Below are 14260 nucleotides of genomic sequence, written 5' to 3'. Positions count from 1 at the left end.
ATGATACCCAGGCCTTTGGGGCAGAAACCTAGGCAGTAATTCTTCAAAGTGTGCGGGACCACAGCAGGATAGACAAATGGCGAATGACAAAGCCAGCTTCACGGCATACCCCGCCATGACCAGGGGCTTGATGTTTTGGGTTCATCATGCTGACACTCAGTCTTCCAGGCTTCTGGATGCTTCCTGGAAGGGTCCTGTGTCCTTGAGGCCCACCTGCCTGTCCCTCTAGTAGTAAGGACAGGAACTGCTCCAGGAGCCCCCTGTCCCACCTCGGTCCTTACCGCACAGAGGTGTGGCCTCACCTTCCTCTATAGACCATGCAGCACCTTTAGATGTGGCCAGACTGGCCAGCTCAGATTTTGACCACATGGCGTCCGGGATTGGGGTTGGGGAGGGGACAGTTCTCTCTTATCCCTCCCCTCACACAGGGAGGATAGTGTTTCCCAAATTTCAGTCATCTCTGTACTACCTTTGGGATTCTGTACTCAAAGAGCTAGTTTATTTTGAAATATTGTTTGATATGTGAGGGTTTTTTTCTCTTCAAATACCTTAAAATGACTCAAGAGACATAAGTTTGAGCAGACTCCAGGAGATAGTGAAGGACAGGGAAGCCTGGTGTGCTGCACTCCATGGGGTCACACAGTCAGATATGACTTAGTGACTGAATTAACATCAAAATTGTTAAGTGCTTATTTTCAAATGCCTGAAAAACCAAGCCTCGCATTACACACCACTGTTCTGAGGGGACCCTTCTGTTAGGATCAAGCTTTGGTTCCACCCTGTGCCAGGCCTGGAGCTTCTTTTGAGCAAACTCTAGTCAGGTTTTATCCTCCCAGTCTCTTAAAGACACCCCCTTCATCCCCTGCCTCTTGGGCTGGTGCTTTTTAAGGGTTTTCCAAACCAAAGTTCAGGAGTATCTGGGGGGTTCTCACAGAGCCTCAAGGTTTCACTTCCCCAACCTTCAGGCTTCCCCAACCGCCTGGCCTGGGGTTTACATTAAACTAACGTGCGTAAAAAATGATATGGTTGTTCCAGTGAAACTTGAGACACTGAAACCTGAACTTGATAAAATTTTCATGTCACAGATTAGTTTTCCCACATAAAGATGTAAGGTTGTTCTTAGGTTGGGGATTGGCCTGTGGGTGGAGCTTGCCGGATCCTACTGCTGTGACCCTGAACTGCAATCATCTCTCTCCACTCTGACAGCTTGCAAAAGGACTTCCCACTCACTACCTCGTTTATTTCACGAGGCTGATGAGAGCACACCAAAACTCCTCTCCCCTCCTGAATCTGGCTGGACCTCTGGGTCTGCTGGCCCCTGCCTCTTCTCAGGCAGGGAAAGTGGCGGCCCTGTCTGGCCCCTGCCTCTTCTCAGGCAGGGAAAGTGGCGGCCCTGTCTGGCCCCTGCCTCTTCTCAGGCAGGTAAAGTGGCGGCCCTGTCTGGCCCCTGCCTCTTCTCAGGCAGGGAAAGTGGCGGCCCTGTCTGGCCCCTGCCTCTTCTCAGGCAGGGAAAGTGGCGGCCCTGTCTGGCCCCTGCCTCTTCTCAGGCAGGGAAAGTGGCGGCCCTGTCTGGCCCCTGCCTCTTCTCAGGCAGGGAAAGCGGCGGCCCTGTCTGGCCCCTGCCTCTTCTCAGGCAGGGAAAGTGGCGGCCCTGTCTGGCCCCTGCCTCTTCTCAGGCAGGGAAAGCGGCGGCCCTGTCTGCCACTCCCCCCCGCGAAGGGTGTGATCATCTGGGGCAGTGGCTAGCTAGCAGGTGGGTGAGAAAGGACAGCTGGGAGGGGCTCCTGGGGGCTGAGGGTTAACAGTTTCACTGGTTACTTAGGTCAATTTCAGGATGCCGCCCTCTAACCAGTCCCTTCAATGACCCCCACACTGGGTCCCCTTGCTGATGCCATTGACCTGTGTAGCAGGATTCCAGTTCCTATTTCTTAGCTCTCCTACATCGTTGTACCCATTTTAGGATTTGCTTTTACTTTCACCTTGTCTCAGAGCACACTAGTTTTGAGTTAGTTGCAGGGACTAAGTCCATCTAAGGGCCCTGGAGCCACCTGCATCCGCAAAGGCCACATGACCCAGCCTGAGAGCTGCTACCTCTCAGTCTGTCTACCATGGAGGCTGTCAGGAGGGTTTCCCCTGGTATGCGGTTCTGAGGTGTGAGGCTTTCTGCCTCTGCCCCCTCAGGATGTAGCTGCAGTGACTCAGGCTGAAGGAACCTTTGGGTACTTTTCCATTCATGACATCAGTAACAAACTGAATGTAAATGTGGTTTACTTAATTCTTTCTGGCCCAATCAGCCTTGGCTTAACCTGCTGACATTCCTTGAAAAGATCACCAACAAGCTAAATAGGCTTCAATTATAAAAGTTTACCAGATGAAAAAGATCATGAGGATAGAGCAACTCTTTATCATAAAATCATATCAATATCAATCATATCACATCAATCCACTCGCTGGGGTCTCAATACTTCGGTGTATAACCAAGACTGACCCACACTGGTATAGAGGACAAGAGCCAGAGAACCCTGTCAGGCCAGTGCAACCCCCTCTGGGATCCAAGGTACAGCTCCTGATGACAGGTCCTAATTCTCTATCGACCACTCTGCAGTCTCAAAAGCAACAAGAATGCGAGACACCTCAGGGGCTCCCTCAAACTTGGCTGAAACTCCTTCAGGAAGGGCAGGGCCCTCCTCTTTGTACCTAACACACAAAAAAGAGAAACAGAGGCTGGGCTGAATTACAAATTTTAAACTGTTTTATTAAATATCACTTTTCATGCAGATGTCAGAGGGGCCTGGGTCCCAATGTATAGTGAAGATCCTTGTTCTGGAAGCAGACAATATGGCATCCAAACCTGGGGTCAGCGAAGGTCAGTCAGATGTGCACATGTCAGCTGGGCCAAGAACCAGAAACTCCTGACTCCTGGAAGGGGAACAAGTGAGGATTTAAGCTTCTTCAGAAAACTGTGGTACAAAGGCCTAAGTTCAAACTCCGCTGCACCTTCACCAGGTGCATCAATGCGGCCAAGCCACCACCTCAGTTCCCACTTCCTCATCTGTTAAAATAAGCTGGAAACAGCATGGAGGCCTGCTGTAAAAATAAAGTGATGTAAGGATATAGCCAGGGATTATTAAATTAAGTGGATGGTTTTGAACCTCTTGGCAGGGAGACCTACAGCAAATGAACAGAAATGATCTGCTAGGACAGACCTGGCATACTCACGACTGCAGATTCCCTGAATAATCTATCATCCATGGAAGGGATCACCTCTCAACTCTCTTCTAGCTCTCGCATCCTGGGATGTCTGCTGCTGAAGCTGGAGCAGGAACACAGTGCAGAGTCCGCTGGGTTGGGGGGCGGTGCCTGTCAGGACCTGATATACCCACAACCAAAGGCAGGTGACAAAGTAGCCTGTCAGTTACATGGATGCGGGTAGGAGTTGCTCATTAACCACAGCAACATCCAGAGCCTCAGTGCTCTCCAACTGGCCCCATTTCCCACAGGTGGCACAAGGGGAGCCGGAAGGCACCCGCACGTGGGCTCTCTGAGCACAGGAAAGCCAACTTTTACATCGGACAGCCCGCACACCTGCTCTCTGCCCTAGAGGCACTATGTCAACGTCCCAAGGCTGTCTGTTACTTGAATATCTTTGAAAATAAAGTCAAGTGGCAGCCAGCATCTGACTCCGAGGATTGCAGAAACATGAGACTCACCGAGAAGTGCCTCTGACAGCAACTTCAGGAGACGGGCGTGTTCAACGCTTGCACTGAAGAGACGGATCCAAATTTGCTAGAAGCTTTGACCTTCAGGGGAGAAGGTGCGGTGTGATCCTACTGTCCAGGAGCACAGGAGCTGTGCTGCTCCTGCTATGACCACGCTGGCCACCCTTTCCATCCTGGCATTTCTGTGCCTGGACCAACAGCCCTCACACCAATGACATTTCCCTCCAATCCAAACTTCTTACCCAATTCTGGATTTCATTCCTCCCTCCCTGTCTGGCATTTTGGAAAAGAGCAGACTGTAGGATTGGAGAGGCCTGACTTGCCATTTTCTGGCTAGGAAAGCTGGGCACACAATTCTGGCCATGACTCCTTCATCTGCATTGGACCTAAGGCTATCTTATGGTGGTCCTCAGAGATTTAAATAGGGTAGCAATTAAGTTGGGCACAAAACAGAGTTCAACCAACATTTGTGCCCTCCTAACCCATGAGGTCTTCCTTTACAATAAATGCATACTGACCTCACCCTCTGTAAGCTCCATGGGCACCCAGCACTGTTGCAGAACTTAGCCTTTGGGTCTGTCTTGTTTACCAGCTAATAGTAACACCCTGTATGTCAGTCCCTCAGGGCAGGGCCTATCCCCATTCTTTCTTTCTACTCTATATTCCCTGCTACTGGTCTAACTCCACCTTTACCACTCCCTCTGAGCTTCATTTTCTTCTGTGAGAATTTTGTTTAAAAGATATAAAGTTTTTAAAGAGCCTGGAACACAGCTAACACCTAAAGTCCAAAACAATTTCTGCAAAGATATCAATGTTCTCTAATCTGCATGGTCCAATACAGTAGTCGATTGCCTAATGTGGTTACTGAGCACCTAAAATATAGCTAGTGTGAAGGAAAAACTGAGTTTTAAATGTAACCATATGTGTCGAGTGGCCACCACATCAAACAGTACAGGTCTGTGCGCTGCCCAGAATGCCAGATAGGGGAAGGGAACAAGCAACTGTCTGAAATTTCTATAACCTTGCTCTGGATGGAGCAGGGCAAGGCCTCAAACCGTTTCAAAATTTTCTTGCAAGCACTGTAGGAATGCACAGGGTCACTGCAGACCCAAGCACGCTGGAGGCTTGCAGCCCACATTCCTTCAAGTCCCTAAAGCTCTGGGCAGACAGCAGTACTTTCACTGAGCACCAGCCTGCACCAGAACCTGGAAGAGATCATGAGGTTGAATTAGGCCTACTTGGGTTTCCATGGACACAAATAAGACAGACAGTAGGGAAGGACAGACGAGGGACAACAATTTCTTCTGGCTCAGAGAGTGAGGGAAACGGCCCTGGGGGAGGCAACCTTATCAAGAAGCTGACAGAACAGGGTTAACTTAACTTCATTTCTTACGAGATGAAATCCTCACCATCGCATCATTATACAAAATAGCTCTGTCTTCCATATTCTCGGTTTTTTTTTTTTTTTTTACTATTCAGAGGATACTTAGGAACTGCAGACCCAAAACGGGGACCCATTTCTGGGAGCGGGGAGCTGGGCCGGGGTAGCGTCACTTACCATTGCATCTTACAGGAGCTCTGCTGCGGAGGAGCCGAGGATCATCCACCTGGAGGGGGCACACGGTCAGCTAGAGGCAGGTCTCGTATCGCCTCCCTAGTTCTCATCCCTTGTGAGACCATACCCAAGACCCTATTCCTCCTGGAGCCGCCCGCCAAGCCCGCACATATACTCCGAACAGGACTCGGAGAAGATCGGTAGAGTCCCCCTGCAAACGCGGGATCGAACCGCCAGGGCCGAGCACCCGGAATGCGCACCGGACCGACGGGGCCAAGCGCGGGACAACTTGAGGATAGTGCGCCAGCTCCCACTGGGTCCAGCGCCCGGCACGTCACACCCTAGCAGGGCCTCCAGCCTGCACGATCCTCACCTGTACTCAGCAGGTCGCAGGCACCACCTGGGACTCTCGATGGCAGTGGATGGTAACGACCAGGAGCAGCCTCACCACCGTAACCACACATGCCCGCAGCCGCGCACATTCTCTTTGCGTCATCACGCCGCCCGCCGGCAGCGGTACGTGCATCACGTGACCTGCGGTCCCGCGCGGCGCCAGGAGATGACGTCACTAGAGCGCCGGGGCGAGGCGGGGCACGCTTTAGCTGCTCCTTTCAGCTGTCCTGAGAAGTGGATGGGAGGCCCGCCGCGTTACTGCTATCTCGGGGCGGGGACTGAGGGAGTGGGGAAGCGGGCATAGCAAAGGAACAGGAGTACCGGAGCCGGCGGAGAGAGGGGCGCGGGCAGGATGGTGCTGGCTGAAGGCCGCGCACACCTCAAGATTTATGTTTCAAAGGGCTTGGGAACCCTCTTTCTGAAACATTGTCAAGGGACTGAAACTGATCTCCTTGTGTCTTGGAAGGTTAAGAGCCCAGTTGTCGCCTGACTTCAAATTGCATAACCTGCCTAGGGTAACGGGTTATGTGCTTTTAGCTATATAGAAGAGTAGGATTTCTATGATTGCATTTTTTTTTCGTTGTGATGCGCATCACATTCTGGTTTAATGCTTATCCGATAATAAAATTGTTTTCTTCTAACTTTGTGGAGAGGTTCTCTGAGTTGAGAAGAAATTTTGTTTTTTTTTGTGTGTATTTTTTGGCTGTACTGTGCAGCTTGTGGGATCCTAGTTCCACCAGGGACTGAACCCTGGCCCACAGCAGTGAAAGCACATGAGTCCTAACCACTGGACTGCTGGAGAATTCAGCAAGTATTTCTGCCACACAGGCTGAGAAAAACACATTGGAAGTTACTGAGACTAGCAAGGTCATGGCTTGTTGGAGATACAGTAAGTATTAATGGGATTTTAAGACTACATGAGATGGATGAGAACTACATATTCAAGTCTTCAACATCAGGCTAGGAAAGCAAGAACCTGCTTCTGTAAAGAAAAGCAAGCAATCCTGGAAACTCATTTTATGTATGTGTGCTTGCTAAGTAGGTTCAGTCATGTCTGGCTTTTTGCAACCCCATGGATTGCAGCCCACGAGGGTCCTCTGTCCATGGGATTCTCCAAGCAAGAGTACTGGAGTGGGTTGCCATGCCCACCTCCAGGGGATCCTCCCAATGCAGGGTTCAAACCCGTGTCTCTTACAGCTCCTGCACTGGCAGGAGGGGTTGGGGGAGTTGGGGGTGGGAGGTGTATCTTTACTGCTAAAGCCACCTGGGAAGCCCATTTTTATGTCTCAGTTCAGTTCAGTTCAGTCCAGTCGCTCAGTCGTGTCTGACTCTTTGCAACCCCATGAATCGCAGCACGCCAGGCCTCCCTGTCCATCACCAACTCCCGGAGTTCACTCAGACTCACATCCATTGAGTCCGTGATGCCATCCAGCCATCTCATCCTCTCGTCCTCTTCTCCTGCCCCCAATCCCTCCCAGCATCAGAGTCTTTTCCAGTGAGTCAACTCTTCACATGAAGTGGCCAAAGTACTGGAGTTTCAGCTTTAGCATCTTTCCTTCCAAAGAAATCCCAGGGCTGATCTCCTTCAGAATGGACTGGTTGGATCTCCTTGCAGTCCAAGGGACTCTCAAGAGCCTTCTTCAATACCACAGTTCAAAAACATCAATTCTTCAGCGCTCAGCCTTCTTCACAGTCCAACTCTCACATCCATACATGACCACAGGAAAAACCATAGCCTTGACTAGACGGACCTTAGTCGGCAAAGTAATGTCTCTGCTTTTCAATATACTATATAGGTTGGTCATAACTTTTCTTCCAAGGAGTAAGCGTCTTTTAATTTCATGGCTGCAATCACCATCTACAGTGATCTTGGAGCCCCCCAAAAATAAAGTCTAACACTGTTTCCACTGTTTCCCCATCTATTTCCCATGAAGTGATGGGACCGGATGCCATGATCTTCATTTTCTGAATGTTGAGCTTTAGGCCAACTTTTTCACTCTCCACTTTGATCAAGAGGCTTTTTAGTTCCTCTTCACTTCCTGCCATAAGGGTGGTGTGCTGGGGTCCAGCCCCGGTGGATCCAGGGTAATTCGAAGGTGGGGATGGAGTCCGCGTCCTGGAAAAAACTTATTTAATTACAGATATAGAGGGAGATTAGAAACAGATAGTGTAGTAGGAGAATTAGTGGAGAAAAGAGGCTGAATAACTGATTTACATGGAATACCAATCACCACCTACGTAGGCCACAGGTGTCTTTCCATTCTCCCAAAGGAGAGGAAGCACTGAGGCCTCCCCGGTCCGATCTCAGAAGCCCAGGCAGAATTAGCAGGCTTGGTGAGTACCCACATTTCAGATGGGAATTCAGCCAGGGAAACGGGGAGCGAGAAAGAAATGACACAGGGGAATCAGTCTTTCCAGAAACTGATCCGATTTCTTTATTTTTCAGGTTTGTTTATATTATCTTTTTGTTATACATAGGGATGAATACAGAGTCATGCAGGGGTCAGCAGACCTGACCCTTGTCACAATCAGGTGCTTCATATAAAATTATACAAAGGTCTTATGAGTTTCATCATCTTCTGGCCATGAGGTCTGCTGACATTTTATGGCCCTTTCTGATACCGGTCAGTTAACCAGAAAACTTATTTTTCCAGGGGTGATTTTTTTCTTAAATCAGGCACCACCCTCCAAATAAAGTTGCATTCCTATAGGGTGAGGGTGTAGTGGGTTACAATCAAGAAAGGAATTTACTTAACCTAAGGTTTAACATGATTAATCTTAAAGGTTAATACTTATTTCTCCTATATGCTAGTTGTATTCATTATAAGGGCAGGAATATGGAGACTTAGCAGCAAATATTGGCTCAACAAATGTAAACCCTTCACCAATGTTTCCCTTAAGATCTATTTTGTCTTAAGATAGTGATAAAGTTACATTTTTACATAGCATAGTGATTTATAACAAAGTACAGTGATCTATAACAAAAGAGAAGATTAACTCAAAAAGTCTAGTATTGCTAACATCAAAAAACTACTGTATTTCCTTTTCTATATTCCAAATACATTGATTAATATATTCCCAGGTGCCTAAGGATATGGAGGCCTGATGGCAATCATTGACTCATCAATGAAAAAAGCCCTATGCTAATACTCCAAACTCTCTGTGCTGTTTATGGTTGAGAGGTTGTCACACAAGCTAGTCTGTCAGCAGAGAGGTTTGACCTGAGACATCCTTGTCACACCCAGGGCAGGGAATTAGCAGTAATTATTGGCAGGACAAATGAAAAAACCCTTCACCAATATAATTGATTCACTAATCAACCCACTATACTATACTAATGATCTTCTAACTTCTCAAAAGAGTCTGTATTTAGAAAGTTTTAAAACATCCCATGCCTCTCACAGTTGGGAGCTGTAAACAATCACATGCGGCCGGACAAGCCTGATCAGGCAGCCAGAGAAGCTTCAGAGTTCCTAAGTTGAAACACTCTGGTCACGCCCAGGAATTTTTATTAACTTGGAGCTGCAAGTTAACTCCTCTGAGAGAAATGGTTATGGGGGAGAGCTCCCCGTAAAGCACTCTGGTTTTGGGGGTAGATGCTCGGGAACAGAGGGTTTCCTGAGGCTTGATCACGCCTTTGTGTATGCCAAGCTTCCTTGCTCATGACCTTTGTCATGGGCGGAGTTCCTCACTCTGGCCCCCAACAGTGGTGTCATCTGCCTATCTGAGGTTATTGATATTTCTCCCAGCAATCTTGATTCCAGCTTGTGTTTCTTCCAGTCCAGCGTTTCTCATGATGTACTCTGCATATAAGTTAAATAAGCAGGGTGACAATATACAGCCTTGACGTACTCCTTTTCCTATTTGGAACCAGTCTGTTGTTCCATGTCCAGTTCTAACTGTTGCTTCCTGACCTGCGTACAGATTTCTCAAGAGGCAGGTCAGGTTGTCTGGTATTCCCATCTCTTTCAAAATTTTCCACAGTTTATTGTGATCCACACAGTCAAAGGCTTTGGCATAATCAATAAAGCAGAAATAGATGTTTTTCCGGAACTCTTTTGCTTTTTCCAAGATCCAGCGGATGTTGGCAGTTTGATCTCTGGTTCTTCTGCGTTTTCTAAAACCAGCTTGAACGTCAGGAAGTTCATGGTTCACGTATTCCTGAAGCCTGGCTTGGAGAATCTTGACCATTACTTTACTAGCATGTGAGATGAGTGCAATTGTGTGGTAGTTTGAGCATTCTTTGGCATTGCCTGTCTTTGGAATTGGAATGAAAACTGACCTTTTCCAGTCCTGTGGCCACTGCTGAGTTTTCCAAATTTGCTGGCATACTGAGTGCAGCACTTTCACAGCATCATCTTTCAGGATTTGAAACAGCTCAACTGGAATTCCATCACCTCCACTAGCTTTGTTCGTAGCGATGCTTTCCAAGGCCCACTTGACTTCACATTCCAGGATGTCTGGCTTTAGATTAGCGATCACACCATCATGATTATGATGAAGATCTTATGGTGAAGATCTTTTTTTGTACAGTTCTTCTGTGTATTCTTGCCACCTCTTCTTAATATCTTCTGCTTCTGTTAGGTCCAGACCATTTCTGTCCTTTATCAAGCCCATCTTTGCATGAAATGTTCCCTTGGTATCTAATTTTCTTGAAGAGATCTCTAGTCTTTCCCATTCTGTTGTTTTCCTCTATTTCTTTGCACTGATTGCTGAAGAAGGCTTTCTTATCTCTTCTTGCTATTCTCTGGAACTCTGCATTCAGATGCTTATATCTTTCCTTTTCTCCTTTGCTTTTCGCCTCTCTCCTTTTCACAGCTATTTGTAAGGCCTCCCCAGACAGCCATTTTGCTTTTTTGCATTTCTTTTCCATGGGGATGGTCTTGATCCCTGTCTCCTATACAATGTCACGAACCTCATTCCATAGTTCATCAGGCACTCTATCTATCAGATCTGAGAACCCCATGAACAGTATGAAAAGGCAAAATGATAGGATACTGAAAGAGGAACTCCCCAGGTCAGTAGGTGCCCAATATGCTACTGGAGATCAGTGGAGAAATAACTACAGAAAGAGTGAAAGGATGGAACTAAAGCAAAAACAATACCCAGCTGTGGATGTGACTGGTGATAGAAGCAAGATCCAATGTTGTAAAGAGCAATATTGCATAGGAACCTGGAATGTCAGGTCCATGAATCAAGGCAAGTTGGAAGTGGTCAAACAAGAGATGGCAAAGGTGAACGTCGACATTCTAGGAATCAGAGAACTAAAATGGACTGGAATGGGTGAATTTAACTCAGATGACCATTATATCTACTACTGCGGGCAGGAATCCCTCAGAAGAAATGGAGTAGCCATCATGGTCAACAAAAGAGTCTGAAATGCAGTACTTGGATGCAATCTCAAAAACGACAGAATGATCTCTGTTCGTTTCCAAGGCAAACCACTCAATATCAGAGTCATCCAAGTCTATGCCCCAACCAGTAATGCTGAAGAAGCTGAAGTTGAACGGTTTTATGAAGCCAACAAGACCTTTTAGAACTAACACACAAAAAGATGTCCTTTGCATTATAGGGGACTGGAATGCAAAAGTAGGAAGTCAAGAAACACCTGGAGTAACAGGCAAATTTGGCCTTGGAATGCAGAATGAAGCAGGGCAAAGACTAATAGAGTTTTGCCAAGAAAATGCACTGGTCATAGCAAACACCCTCTTCCAATAACACAAGAGAAGACAATACACATGGACATCACCAGATGGTCAACACCGAAATCAGATTGATTATATTCTTTGCAGCCAAAGATGGAGAAGCTGTATACAGTCAACAAAAACAAGACCAGAAGCTGACTGGTCAGATCATGAACTCCTTATTACCAAATTCAGACTCAAATTGAAGAAAGTAGGGAAAACCGCTAGATCATTCAGGTATGACTTAAACTTTTATGTCTAGTTCTTAGTAAATATATTCAGTTTGACTTGGAGAATTTTGAACATTACTTTGCTAGCATGTGAGATGAGTGCAACTGTCGGGTAGTTGAGTATTCTTTGGCATTGCCTTTCTTTGGAATTGGAATGAAAACTGACCTTTTCCAGTCCTGTGGCCACTGCTGGGTTTTCCAAATTTGCTGACATATTGAGTGCAGCACTTTCACAGCATCATCTTTTAGGATTTGAAATAGCTCAATTGGAATTCCATCACCTCCACTAGCTTTGTTTATAGTGATGCTTCCTAAGGCCCACTTGACTTCACATTCCAGGATGTCTGGCTCTAAGTGAGCGATCACACCATCGTGATTATCTGGGTCATGAGATCTTTTTTTGTATAGTTCTTCTGTGTATTCTTGCCACTTCTTAGTATCTTCTGCTTCTGTTAAGTCCATAACATTTCTCCTTTGTTGTGGCCATGTTTGCATGAAATTTTACGTTGGTATCTCTAATTTTCTTGAAGAGATCTCTAGTCTTTCTTTTCCTCTATTTCTTTGCATTGGTCACTGAGGAAGTCTTTTTTATCTCTCCTTGCTATTCTTTGGAACTCTGCATTCAAATAGGTATATATTTCCTTTTGTCTTTTGCCTTTAGCTTCTACTCTCAGCTATTTGTAAGGCATCCTCAGACAACCATTTTGCCTTTTTGCATTACTTTTTCTTGGGGATGGTCTTGATCACTGCCTCCTGTACAATGTCACAAACCTCCGTCCATAGTTCTTCAGGCACTTTGTCTATCAGATCTAATCCTTTGAATCTATTTGTCACATCCACTGTACAATCATAAGGGATTTGATTTAGGTCATACCTGAATGGTCTAGTGGTTTTCCCCACTTTCTTCAATTTAAGTCTGGATTTGGCAATAAAGAGTTCATGATTTGAGCCACAGTCAGCTCCCAGTCTTGAGCAAATGCTCAAAACTCTCCAAGCCAGGCTTCAACAGTATGTGAACCGTGAACTTCCAGATGTTCAAGCTGGATTTAGAAAAGGTAAAGGAACCAGAGATCAAATTGCCAACATCTGTTGGATCATCAAAAAAGCAAGAGAGTTCCAGAAAGATATCTACTTCTGCTTTATTGATGACACCAAAGCCTTTGACTGCGTGGATCACAAGAAACTGGAAAATTCTTAAAGAGATGGGAATTACAGACCACCTTACCTGCCTCGTGAAAAATCTATATGCAGGTCAAGAAGCAACAGTCAGAAGTGGACATGGAAAAACAGACTGGTTCCAAATAGGAAAAGGAGCACATCAAGGCTATATATTGTCACCCTGCTTATTTAACTTGTATGCAGAGTACATCATGAGAAAGGCCAGGCTGGATGAAGCACAAGCTAGAATCAAGATTGCCAGAAGGAATATCAATAACCTCAGATTCACAGATGACACCACCCTTATGGCATAAAGTGAAGAACTAAAGAGCCTCTTGATGAAAGTGAAAGAGGAGAGTGAAAAAGCTGGCTTGAAATTTAACATTCAGAAAACTAAGATCATGGCATCCGGTCCCATCACTTCATGGCAAATAGATGGAGAAACAATGGAAACAGTGAGAGACTAATTTTGGGGGGCGGCAGAATCATTGCAGATGGTGACTGCAGCCATGAAATTTAATGATGCTTGCTACCTGGGAAAAAAGCTATGACCAACCTAGACAGCATACTAAAGAGCAGAGACATCATTTTGCCAACAAAGGTCCATCTAGTAAAAGCTATGGTTTTTCCAGTAGTCATGTATGGATGTGAGAGTTGGACTATAAAGAAAGCTGAGCGCCAAAAAGCTGGTGCTTTTGAAGTGTGGTGTTGGAGAAGACTCTTGAGAGTCCCTTGGACTGCAAGGAGATCAAACCAGTCCATCCTAAAGGAAAACAGTCCCAAATATTAATTGGAAGGACTGATGCTGAAACTGAAACGCCAATATTTTGGCCACCTGATGTGAAGAACTGACTCATTGGTAAAGACTGTGATGCTGGGAAAGACTGAAGGCAGGAGGAGAATGGGATGGCAGAGAATGAGGTGACTGGATGACCAATTGGATGGACATGAGTTTGAGTAAGCTCTGGGAGTTGGTGATGGGCAGGGAAGCCTGGCATGCTGCAGTCCATGGGGTCACGAAGAGTCAGACACGACTGAGCAAGTAAACTGAACTGATGATGTTCAGTTTATAGTATTCAAATCCCATTATCTTGTTAAATGTCATGTGACAGAGTAGGAACAGTCTGCTAACATGGAAATAAGTGTGAAAAATGTGTAAGTGTTAGTTGCTCAGTCAGGTCTGATTCTGCGACCCCATGGACTGTAGCCTGCTTGGCTCCTCTGTCTGTGGAATTCTCTGGGCAAGAATACTGCAGTTTGTAGCCATTCCCTTCTCCAGGGGATATTCCCGACCCAGGTAAGATCCAGGTCTCCTGCACTGCAGGCAGATTCTTTACTGTCTGAGCCACCAGGGAAGCCCCAACATGGAAATTAACCTAGAGAAGTTAAATGGCTTGCTGAAGATCTCACAGAAGGTTGGGGCTTGATACAGGTTTTTTAAGCTCAGAATTTACTGCTCTCTCCATTCTGTCACTCTGCCATGAGATAATCAAAGAGAACCAGGAAAGTAAATGGTTATGA

The 14260-nt window shown here is 46.3% G+C and overlaps 1 long non-coding RNA gene and 1 other non-coding gene across 2 annotated transcripts; both read right to left on the bottom strand.

The window, feature by feature from the left end:
• Positions 1–2730: 2730 nt before the first annotated feature.
• Positions 2731–6519, bottom strand: LOC138438877 (uncharacterized). Its single transcript, XR_011256492.1, has 5 exons — positions 5648–6519; positions 5278–5326; positions 3711–3800; positions 3207–3370; positions 2731–2919 (listed from the first exon to the last, which is right to left on the bottom strand). It is a non-coding gene; the product is annotated as an uncharacterized lncRNA (long non-coding RNA).
• On the bottom strand, positions 4719–4850 carry LOC138439894 (small nucleolar RNA SNORA9). The gene has a single exon (XR_011256837.1). It is a non-coding gene; the product is annotated as a small nucleolar RNA SNORA9 (small nucleolar RNA).
• Positions 6520–14260: the final 7741 nt, after the last annotated feature.

The sequence above is a fragment of the Ovis canadensis genome, chromosome 4 (assembly GCF_042477335.2).
Source record: "Ovis canadensis isolate MfBH-ARS-UI-01 breed Bighorn chromosome 4, ARS-UI_OviCan_v2, whole genome shotgun sequence".
Classification (NCBI taxonomy): Eukaryota; Metazoa; Chordata; class Mammalia; order Artiodactyla; family Bovidae; genus Ovis; species Ovis canadensis.
Note: the sequence above shows the minus strand (reverse complement) of the source record. Positions and strands in the feature narration are given on the sequence as shown.